General features: G+C 47.7%; 2 long non-coding RNA genes across 2 annotated transcripts; one reads left to right on the forward strand and one right to left on the reverse strand.

The window, feature by feature from the left end:
* Positions 1–4,170: 4,170 nt before the first annotated feature.
* On the reverse strand, positions 4,171–9,596 carry LOC308353942. The gene is made up of 3 exons (XR_013967832.1): positions 9,463–9,596; positions 6,037–6,626; positions 4,171–5,006 (listed from the first exon to the last, which is right to left on the reverse strand). It is a non-coding gene; the product is annotated as an uncharacterized lncRNA (long non-coding RNA).
* Positions 9,597–10,155: 559 nt separating this feature from the next.
* Positions 10,156–10,899, forward strand: LOC308354485. Its single transcript, XR_013967868.1, has 2 exons — positions 10,156–10,258; positions 10,611–10,899. It is a non-coding gene; the product is annotated as an uncharacterized lncRNA (long non-coding RNA).
* The last annotated feature ends 1,124 nt before the right edge of the window (positions 10,900–12,023 follow it).

A 12,023-nucleotide genomic window follows, 5' to 3' on the forward strand; every position in this document is an offset into this window, starting at 1 on the left:
TGCCCACCTCAGCCCAAGTTAGAGATCAGAGCCCTGGTTTTCCCTGATTCAACAAAATAAAATAAAGTAAATTTCCAGTTGAATGAGACTTTAAAGCCATTTTACCGGCTCCTATGAGAAACTGAAATTCTTCACAAACATGTGTCCCACAAACATACCTACACACACATGCACCTGCCCCAGTCACCTGCCCAAGAGTACAATGAGCTTCTTTTATTTAAAAGGTGATTGTTGGGGCGCCTGGGTGGCTCAGTGGGTTAAGCCTCTGCCTTCGGCTCAGGTCATGATCTCAGGGTTCTGGTTTCGAGTCCCACATCGGGCTCTCTGCTCAGCAGGGAATCTGCTTCCCCCCCTCTCTCTCTGCCTGCCTCTCTGCCTACTTGTGATCTCTCTGTCAAATAAATAAAAAATAAATCTTTAAAAATAAAAAAGAAAAAGGTGATTGTTTTCTGTGGATGTTTGGCTGCCTTTCTGAGAGGGGAAAATCCCCACCAAATGACTTCCAGGTTCATAGTTCAAATGCTGTCTGGAGGAGCTTCCTGGGGAATGATCTAGAAACCTGAAGGTAGCTCCAGGTGGAAACTTGACATGGTGAGCACTCCTATCCTTCACTTGCCAAGGCACAAATTTCTCTGTAACTGGACAGCTGTCTGGAGCACCAGAGTGCTTCTGCCCTGGAGAGCGTGTCTCCTTCTCGCACCTGTCTATCTCACCTGCCACAGATGGCACTTCCTTCTTAACGGTCCCCATGACACCCCCTATCTACTTCAGAGGCTCTGAGGCTCCGCACTGCCATGACTCATTTGCCTGTCTGAGCCCTCACTAGGTTGCCAGCACTAGATGTTGGAGGAAGCATCTTACTGTTAAATCCTAGGTTAAATTCTAGCTTAACACCTGACCCATAGTAGGAACACACGGCTGAATGTTGGTTGAATGAATGACTGAGTCATCTTTGTATCCCATGCAGTGTTTAAATATTCTAAGTACACTATAATTTTGCGTCACATCAATCTTTTCATCAGGAGACAGAGGGTGACCTGGTTGTCTAGAGCAGGCTATCTTATGATCAAGCCCTTGGGAATCTGCAGAGGCCATCTACTTTTTTTTGGTAAACCTGGATGTTGTGGAACCTTTCCTTTTCCTTCCAAAGCTTGGAAGGAAACTTGGATTTCAAATAGAAGAAATGGTGCATGTTGGGTGCATGGGTTCGTACCCAGCAGCTTCCTGGAGCCTGTCCCAAGGGAGGGGCAGCTAAGAGGCACTGAGGCATTCCACAGTCACCTGGGATGAGGCTTCCTGTGACAGGGAAGGAGGGAGCAGGGGAGGAATGGGCCTAGTGGCCCACTGGCGTGAGCACAAACACAGACTGCAGAATGCATTGTGGCATTGTGATGCCAGCTCGCATCTTCCCCAGCTCCTCCGAGAAATTGCAAATTCTTCACACGCACAACTGAAAAGTGCTCTAGTCCATCCCCCAGTCCCTGCTGAGGCCCCTCGGTACATCGTACGCTGCCCATTATGCTGCCAGATGGCAAAGGGAACGCAGCTAGATCTTCATGGACAGCATTGCTACCCAATGCAACAAAATGTCCTTGACCTTGAACCTGTGGGCAGTCGGACCATCAAAATAAAGATGAGAGATTATTTTATAGTAACAAAAAAGATGATAATGTCAAAGATTCAGTGTTTCTTCATCTGAAAAGAGAGGAAGGCCACAATGAAAGCCTTTGAATACCTTGTCCATGGCTCTGTGGGGACATCTAGGACCCTGAGGCCTAAGTGTCTTTGTTTAGACCTCTGTCCAACTCCTGGACTGAGAGCAGCTCAGAGAAGGGACCCAGCCTCCTGCTCCTTTGTGTCCCCAGAGCTCAGTACAATACGAGGCACAAAGTAACCTGACCACCATGTCTTTCCAGTGAACACCGCCTGATGCAAGGAACAGGGAGCCTCCACATGGACCCATCCACCAAATTCTAGAATACTGCCTTTGGGAGCATTCCTTTAAACCTGAACGAGACAGTTCTCAGAGGAATAAAAGGAAAGGGGACTCTGACAAGGCATCCAGTCCCTCATTCAGCAAGAGCTACTTGACCTCTGTGCCTACTTTTGGCAAGCAGTAACTTCGGAACACGGGGATTAAGGGGCAAAGCCTGGGCCCGGCTCGGCCACAGGCCAGTTGAACGGCCTTGGGCGTGTCCCTTAGCCTTTCTGGGCTCCAGTTTCTGTGTTGGAATGAAGCCTACACTGGCATACAGTTCTAACATTCTAGTAGCTTCAGATTAAAACACACACACACACACACACACACACACACACTCAGTGGAAAATACAGATTTAAGAAGAGTTCAGGAAAAAACGTGTGGAAGAGCCATCTGCATCTGGTCAGCTGCTATGCTATGTCACAGAACCTCCCTGGGGATGGCTGGGACACTGGACAGGCCCTAAGTGGCAGCTGTCACATTCGAGGTACACATTGTACTGAGATGAAAGGATGCTGAGGGCCTCGCAGTCACGGCTCACAAAGCAGCGTAAGGTCTGTGTCCTGGGGAGGAAAACCTCTCAAGGCGGCCACCTGGGTGCTCTGCTGCCTCCCAGCTCGAGTGTGATCTTATTTTTTTTTTTTAAAGATTTTATTTATTTATTTGACAGAGATCACAAGCAGGCAGAGAAGCAGGCAGAGAGGGAGAGAGGAGGAAGCAGGTTCGCCGCCGGGCAGAGAGCCCGATGCGGGGCTTGATCCCAGGACCCTGAGATCATGACCCGAGCCAGAGGCAGAGGCTTTAACCCACTGAGCCACCCAGGTGCCCCTTGAGTGTGATCTTGACTGCACTTCCAAGTGGACCTGTCCATCCTATAGCCTGTATTCGGAGTCTGCAGGGCTCCCCGGGAAGGCTTTATTAGAGAACGTGGGCAGGAATCATGCCAGGGGCAGCAGGAGAGATGGAAGCGAAGTTTCCTTTGGCTTCCTGTCCGATTCTGTCTGAACAAAATCTCGGGGCAAGTGGGAATGAGGAAGAGGAATGCCTGAGGCCATCCTGGGATTGTCCCTGAGCCTGGGAACAGTCTGCAGCCTGAGGCTCTGAGTCCATAAGTGCCACCACAGAGGGCTGGGTCCCTGCAGACAGTCTGGCCATCCCCTTCCTAACCCCAACACGACCGCCGAGATGTCCCTTCCCTTCTACTTCATGGCAATGGTGTTTTGCTGTTTGACTTTCTCGGCATTATGGGCTCTCACAAGGAAAGATCGTCATAAGGAAGGAAAGAGGTCCTCCCTCAGAGTCCCTTGACAAAGGAGACGGGGGACCAACTTGCCCCTAGCCACAGCTATGAAGTAGGAGGTTTTGAGGGATAACCAGGCCAAGGAAGGTCACAGGCATAGGACAGTCCTTCAGCTTTAGACCGCGGTGAGCTGTGCTTGCATTTCTAGACAACTCCAGGACCACACCCAGTCTCCCTTTGTCATCCGCGGAAGGACCCCCAAACCTGTCATCTTTGCCCCACGTTGCATGGGTCGGGCGCAATAGCATGCATGGGGGTCACTTGCACTACCCGGAGCCCTCCGTCACTGCTCCTTCAGTTGGTGCTCTCTCTCCAGAAAACCACACAGAAGGACGTCAGTGGGTTAATTATTTCGGGGGGGCTGGTTCTCCTCTTGACAGTGAACAATGCCAGGAGGGCAGAAGTGGAAGATGGAAGGAGACGCAGAGCAGGCAGGACTGGAGCTCCTCCTTGGACAGAAGCGTCTCAGGACCTTGGAGCCTTTACAGTGCGTCACAGACAGGGGCACTGCCCTCACAGGGTGCTTTTCAGCCAGGGACTTGGAGTTACTTTGCGAAGTTCTGCTCCTTGAGCTCCCGAGTAAATATAACTGGAACAATCAGAATGGTCCCAGACAGCACGTGAGCCCGGGAATGCCCTTTACCGGAAGTGACGTCAGACGCATTTAATTTAAAAGCGTCCCCGGTGCCTAGGGCTGAGCCCAACACATGACAGCCTCTCCATATAGATTTGTTTGGTAAATGAACAGCTGAATGCGTGAAAGAACTTATTTCTGATGGTTGCTCCAAACCCTTCAATTTGATCAAACAAATCCCAGTTCATGTAGCCAAGTCACGGGGAAGAAGCTCCAGCCCAGCACAAACAGAACCTACTCCTTACTTTAAACGCCTCTCAGAGAAAAAAATGTATTTCAGACAAGAACACCCGGCTGGTCCAATTGTCCTGGAAACTGCTTGGGTTTAAAATGTTCAGATTTGCTATGGCAACTCATACATAGTTCATATAACATTTCCTGATGATAATTCATTGAAATAGAAGGAAAAGGACTTAACACACAAATTCAGAAATCAGCCTCATAACCGGTTAACATCAGTAGAAATCAAATATGTTCAAGACTTTCTGAAAGGTCAGTTAAGCCATGTGTAAGTTTACTAGAAGGTTGTTTTCTTACGATGGGAAGTGAGGACCCACACACCTTACTTAATTCTGTTCCTATAAGCGTCTGGTTTGTACAACCTAGACTCAACCCACTTTTTGTTTCCCAGATCTGACCCTTGCCTAACTACTCATTTCAACTCAACAAGCCTGGGTTGAACAATTGTGCTGGGCGCTCCGGGGGACATGGCCATATTTTTTATTGACTCGGGAAAACAAGAAAGTTCATCACCAGCTAAAGGATTTAACAACAGCATGTGAGAGGCCAAGTTCGGATGACAGGTTGGTTATGAGCACCAGTGGGCCTGCATTTACTCAGTAATCACACAGGACTGGGAACTCTGCTGTAAGAGGAACTTTGTTGCCCAAACCACACAGATGCCAAGGCATTTATTGAGCGGAAGGATTGCCTAACAGTAGCTATTTAGTGTGATAATGGCGTTTGATAGTTTGGACACAAACACCATTGTCACACTCCACAGCTCTGCTAAGGAAAATCTGTAACTTCACCTCCACACTCCGCCATGGCCACTGGTCACCATCAGGGAACCTTGCCAGCTCCACATAGTGACCTGAGCAGAGAAAAGAGGGATCACGAGTGGGGGGACCATCTTGAGCAACAGAAAGAGAGAAAAATGTCAGGCTTCTGTGTCTGGAACAGTTGAGCTAACAAAGCGACCCACTGCCTTGTGTCCGCTGTTACCACCCCACAGAAGGCCTCCCACTGAGAGGAACGAAACTTTCTATGGAAATGGATGGAAAATCTGTTTGCATCAATTATCTAAGAGCATTAAGTGAGAAGGAATCCCTAAAGGGAACTGATTTTAGGAAACAAAGACTCAGTGAAAAGCTGCATTATAAACTGCAGTAATATGACCAGATTCATGGGACCTCCTCAGCTCTTACCTTCCCAATCCATTGTCGGTAAATATGGTAAATTCTGCAGTCTAAGAAAATTTAAATGATTTTGCATGGGGATAGCATTTTGATGTGCTGTAATTTACTCTCAGCAACATCTACTGTATACCAAAGTATCCGATGGTGCTCAGATTTTAACTCTTACTCGCCTTGGTCATTTTCCACCAATGTAGAGGGTGGGAGATGAGGGGACATAAAGAAAAGAGGGAAAGCGAGAGAGGGGAACGGTTCAATTTTTTGTTTATAATACTCATTTTCTAGCAAAAGGGAGTCTCCTATGAGTAAATCCCTTCTGTTTTCCTGGCTTTCCTGTTAAAAATGGTTTCTGACTGATACACGAACTCCTGCCCACAATGGAGAATGGGAGGAAATAAATAATCTTACCTCATCCTTGACTCTCCCCCAAATGCTAGAAAAGGCAAAGGTTGGGGGCCTGTTTGTCTTTTCCCAGGATAACGGAGTTATTAACCTTTGACCAGAGCCTTGCTTTGGTCATAGAACTGACTCATTCTTACCAGCCGAATATGTACCCTTCTGCATTTTTCAGTAAAAATAGCTTCTTATTCACATGCAGACCATCAAATCACCCTCTTCGACCTAGAATGTGCAGTTCTTAGCACATCACAAAAGTCTCTTAGTCTCCATGGGATGGGATGTTGAACCCTGCCTCTTTTTTCCCCTTACCTTCTTGACTGGGTTGATTTGCTTATCCTCCTATGAGGCGCCTGGCTTCCTTTGGTTCCAGTCTATGACCCTCACTTGCCCTGACAGGGTGTGGTCATTTGCAAGGCAACAGGAACGGACCACTTGGCCCACAGGTAGACAACTGTCTTCAGGGGGAGCTCTTCACCTGGGCAGTTTTGGTGTGACTCACACCAAGTACAAATTCTAGAATTCCAGCTGGCCCCAGTCTGGCCAGCCCTCAGCATCTGGGCACAGCCATGGTGGACACACTCTTATGCTTCTCCCCAGAGCTAGGCTCATCTGCTTTGTCTTTGCCTGAGGGACTTAGAACAGAAACCCCCACTTCGCGGTCATTCATGGGATGTTGCTGACCATGACAAGAGGCTCCAGAAATCTCTTGGCCTCATTTGGGAAGAATCACTGGGTGGAGACCAATTCACTGGTTAGAAGGGTCCCGGTAGGACATGCTTGGAGACCCGTCCATCGGGCAAGAGTCTGGGGCCATTCCACCTCTCAGGACGTTAGAGCAGGGTCTGAGCACACCTGCACTTCTCCCAGTGGGCTCTGCATGCTGGAAGTGTCTTAATAATCTGCAAAAGACAGGAAAGGGAAGAAAGAGTGAAGAGGGCAGAAGGGAAGAGAAAGTTAAGGTGTTTCAGATAAGGTTTACAAAACTCCTGTTTCTATTTATTAAAACCTCTATTTCTTTGGTCCAAGAACTTTATCGCAAGCAAAAAGCCCTTGAATGTTAGAAAAGATTTTCTTTTCTACCAATCTGTATGCAGATTTACCTGTAAGGTTGTCCACGGAGCCCCTGTTCATAATAGCAAAAATTGCAAACCACCCATATGATAGGAAAAGGGTAATATATTTATAATATAACCTAGTCATTTGAGGTGACTTTGTAGAAAAATGATTGTTGACTTGGAAAGAGATTCAAGGAATGTGACTGAATGAAGTCATTTACAGAACAGTATACACAGCATGAGCTCTTTTCTGTGACAAAGCATATACGCCCGGGGCGAAAAAATTAAATGTTAACCTCGTTATCTTTGAGTGGTGGAATTACAGTTTGGTTTTTTCCCTCCTTTTGTTTCTCTGCATTTATTAATGTACGCAATTAATGTAGTACTTTCATAATGAGAAAAATAATTAGAATTTAAACAATTTTTTAAAAGTTTCTTTCTTTCTTTCTTTGGTGGATCCCGTAATAAAAATTCCTTCCTGCAAAATGCTCTTCTGAAATTCAGAGGTTAGAGCTTACACTGCTTGCAAAGTGAGGGCTGTGCAGAGAGAGGAGCCTCAGGCTAATTTCCTAGCAAATTATTAGTGAAATACTTTATTATGCAGAACAACAATTTTATGGTCTTATTGCATCTGTCAATAAACATATTGATTGAGTGCCTAGTATGTTCTCAGCCTTGTGAACAGTTTTTTAAACTTGGTTATGTCGGCCCTCGTCTCTCATTGCTTGTTTGTTTCTGTAGGAGTGGGTAAACTGTCTATTGGCAAAGCAGTTTACATGAGCAAGTAGAACGTTTTTGGTTTCTTCAAATACCAACCGAAAATACGCCACTAATTAAAAAAAAATAGAAGTGGTTAATGCCAGGATCTCCTTGGAGATATATATATATATATATTTTTTTTTTAATTTCACAGTCATTTCTCATTCTGCAGCTTTAAAAAAATATTTTGTTCTAGTATTTTCCAATTTAACAAGTGCACTTAAATAGTACCCATTAAGAAAGAACAGAATGTTTATAAGCTAGTTGGGGATTAATTATACCTGTTACTTCCTGTGAGAAAAGTAATGCATCAGGCGAAGATGTCGGATGCTTTTCAGGGTAATGGAGCAGAGGCCAGCTCCGTTTCCCACGGCTTAGAAAAAACAAGGATCCTCTGTAAGGACCTGTCTTACTTCCTAAAAGAGGTCACCTGCTATGCATTTCTAAACGTCTAGCTATCAAAACTCAATTTCTGTAGAGTGTCCCCAACTCCCTTCCCTCAGCCTCAACTGAATCTCTAGACATTTCCCAGTTGCCGTGGTCCATTCTGAATGCTGTTTTCCCACTGAGCCTGTGGTTATGAAAAACAGGCTAGCCTGGGTTTGCTCCCTTTTTTTATGACATGGGTTTCTTTCCCTAACTGGGGAGGGAGATTTCACGAAGGAGGAAGCCTTTGCAAGCCTAACCTTCTAGCAAATTCTTCAGCCTGTAAGTATTGTGTGTGCCTCACAGCTCCTTGCAAGTTGTCGTAGATTGCAAAGTACAAGGAATATCACAAGACTCCCTATTCTTTCTCTTGTCAGATCTAGGCATGAGCAGCTTGTCTTTGCTTTCAGATTTTGTTTTCCCAGGGGCTGAGAATGTTCTAGGGCCAGCCCTGAGGACCGAGTGCTTCCACGGTCTGTTAAGTGTCGCCTGTCTGCAAACCTAACCCATTAGCATAAACAAAAATTTCTTAAAAAGCAAAAGATAAATGGAAATGCTTTTTCTTAATTCCAAATCCACATTTACTGTCATTTCAAACAGATGTGTTAGAGGCATCAATTTGACTCTTTTAAGCTGTTATAGTCTAGATGAAGGCAAAGGAAGTCCGTATCACATGCCTGAGTCTTGTCATTTTGAAAGTACATGGAAATTTTAAAATAGAATGTTCTTGTCAACAGGGAGCAAAGGCACATTTCTTTTTTCCATTGAAATCCATCTACAAGGGGAAATCTGGAGAGCTCCTTAGGCCTGCAGTTACCAGCCACGCTATCACCAGCCAGGGGTGGGGGCAGATGGGGAAAATTCTCCGGCAGGTTGGGGTCTCAACAGACTCTTCTCAGAGAGTCGCTGAGGCTTGGGGATTCCTGGGAACCAGTTTTATTCCCGCGCAGATGTCTGTCTGCAGGGCTGCGAAGGGAACAAGGCTTCAGAGGAACAACCCGGAGGCTGGCATCAGAGGGGAACACAGGAACCCTGCGGGGTGCTTGCCCCAAGGCACGAGGAAGGCAGGGATTCCTGGCCAAACGAGCCCCCTAATTCCAATTATCCTGCTGATGGGATCTTGTCTGAAGGCCTCCGTAATACTGTTAAGTCAGACCATCCCTGCACACGAAGTGGCTCCAGGGCACTCCGAGGGCACCGGTAAAAGTCGGGGCGTCTCTGGGCCCTCAAGTCCTCCCTAACTCCCTTCCTCCGCTGGGCTGAGGGGAACCTCCATGGAGGTCCGCGGTTTCCTCAGGCTCGCGGAAGAAAGTCATCGCGGCAGGCAAGTCCAGACAGGCCGTGGCTAACGCTCCCTGTCGCGCAGGCGCTGGGCGGGCTTTCTGGAAACACCTGCGCGAGGGGCGCCCCTGCTCCTCAGAGTCGGCGGCCGCCCCCAAGCCCGGCCCGATTCAGCCCGGGGAGCCGGAGGGGGCGCGGGGAGCGGGGTGCTTACCTTCCGGTCCGCGCTGGGCCCCGCCGGGCCTGGGCCCTTCTCGGGCCCCGCCGGGCTGCGGGTCTGTGCGGGCTGCACGGGGCGGCCGCGAGCCCTGAGCGGCTGTGGGGTGTAGGCCCTTCCCCTCTCCCTTTATGGAATCCAGGGTTTTAAAGTAAACAGTTCTTTCTGTCTCTGATAAGTCACATTAAATTATCGATTCAGAGGCTGGGAGGGCATGACCTTAGCCCACTAAGTCATCGTCACCTTTGGTCAAGCACACTAAGCCGAGCGGGGAAGCCCAGCGCCCCCCGTCGGCCGGGTGGCGGCCTGCAGGCAGGAGGGGGGCGGCCGGGAAGGCAGGACGGGGGCGGCCGGGAAGGCAGGCCGTTGCACCTGCCGCCCGGCCCTTCCCCCACCACCCCTCCTTGGAAACCTGCGTATTTTTTACTCTTTCCTTACAAAAAGACTGCAGTTTGTGACATCGTCACCTCCTCCGATTTCAAGACCCAGAGAAGTCACTGGATTTAATAGGAAGCTATTAAATAAATTAAATATAACCTTGACTCATCCTACTTGGAGCTTGACGAATATTTGGAAGCCGGTCTCCCTGTCCTCTTGAGCTGATCATTTCTGACGTAGTTACCATCTATTTGTTCACACCAATAATTATTTATTAAGCTCCTCCTTATCTGCTGAGCTCTCCTAATGCAAAGGCGAGCAAGACTGACGGAGTTTACAGACTGGTAGGAAGACAGATCCGTACAGAAGCAGGGAGCTCAACAACCATTGGGGGCTGCCGGCGCTCCTAAATGGGGTCTGTTAGCTGCTATTATTTTTAACATTTGGGTTTTTAAAAAAATTCCAGTAGAATTAACATACGATGTTGTATTAGTTTCAGGTGTACGATCTAGTGATTTCAACAGTTCTTTACGTAACTGCTGTTTTTAATGTCTCTGATCATTTCTTTTCCTCCTCAGGGCGCTCTGTCATTTTGCTTTCTTAGAAAGGAAGCTACTTGTCCCCCTCCCTAGTGATAAATGCGAAGTGAAATGAGGTCTGGTTATCCCGGCCTCAGCGTGTGACGATGGGAGGCACTGGGCGGCCTTACCTAGCAGGTGTTGTCATTTTGCCCTACCCTTACTTGTAGTGATTCTGTTTCTTTTCAGGTGCAAGTGGAAAGCAAAGTATGCGGTGTTTTTTTCTGCCCCTCCTAGCCCCCGACCGCAGGAACTAATCTCAAGAAGTGAGCCAGAAGCGCCTGGGTGGCTCAGTGGGTTAAGCATCTGTTTTCAGCTGGGGTCATGATCCCACGGTCCTGGGATCGAGCCCCACCTGGTGCTCTCTGCTCAGCGGCGAGTCTGTTTCTCTCTCTCCCTCTGCCTTCCACTCCCCCTGCTTGTGCTCCTCCTTCTCTCTCTGACAAATAAGTAATAAAATCTTTAGGAAAAAAAGAAATGAGCCCAAAGTGTTGCTCGCTATTTGACCCTGCTACTGCTCCCTCAGTGCCTGTAGGGAGCCCCCTTCCTGGGTTGCCTCAGACCACCTGGGGTCCCCCTATAAACTCACCCCTAGAAAAGACCAGAGTCTTAACCCAAGAGGCCTGAGGGATTGGCTGTGACCTTCCAAAAGCCCACACACACATTCCTATGGTAAAAGCCCAAATATTCATCCGGACAGGGGAACATTCCAGAGCCCTGTGGAAGTCACCAGGGCCCCGTGCGCTCCAGCTTTGTTCCACGGATGTGGTGGCAACAGGATTTTTTTAAGTTTGTGTTACTGGCACTGCCTGTGGGTCACTTGCTTTGTAGTTTTCCAGATTGTTCTCCTGGCTACAACCACCTCAGTTCTTTTCAGAATCACTGTTGGTTTCTCTCTGTTGAAGCGAAATGGATTTCCCAGAGCCTCCCGTGTAGACATTCTTTCAAAGGGCAGGGCAAATCCCTTACTGCCCAGCTTCAGGGTGTAAACATCCGGGTCATTTTCATCAGCTTCCCTGGGCTAGGAGTGCTGCATTTTTGCTGAAACAGCTTTCCCTTTGTTTGGAAAACCATGAAGACAAATGTTCAGCTTTTAGATGATTTCCTTTAAATTCCCAGACATGGGATTTGCAAGGATTCTGGATTGCAAAGAAAGGATAAATTGTGGCCTACTTGTAATAGTTCCCAAACTTCTTCCAGCAAATCCCACAACCCCTACTTCAGCTGCCTTTAAAATTGAATTTTTTTTTTTTTTAAATAAAAGGGGATGCATTCTTTTAAGATAAGATAGATTTGAATCCTGCCAGGCTGGAGTTCAGGAGTTCAGCTTGGAATGCCTGCATCTTTAGTGTTTGTACTCAGACTCAGGCTACAAAACTGGGCTTCGGGAACAGGGAAGATCAAAATCAGGTAAGTCACTAGAGGCAGCTGGAGGCCGCACCGGCCTGGTGGGTGACTCTGTTTTCTCCTCTTTCTGCCCAGAGCCTCAGGCTCTTTGAAATGGAAAAAAGCCTTCTGTTTCAGTGAAGAATGTCGGAATTTTGCCAGAAGGGAGGCGGAAGTTTGGGCACTGGGACTCCTGGGTCTCCTTTGAAATTCTTT

The sequence above is a fragment of the Martes martes genome, assembly GCF_963455335.1.
Source record: "Martes martes genome assembly, chromosome: 13".
NCBI lineage: Eukaryota > Metazoa > Chordata > Mammalia > Carnivora > Mustelidae > Martes > Martes martes.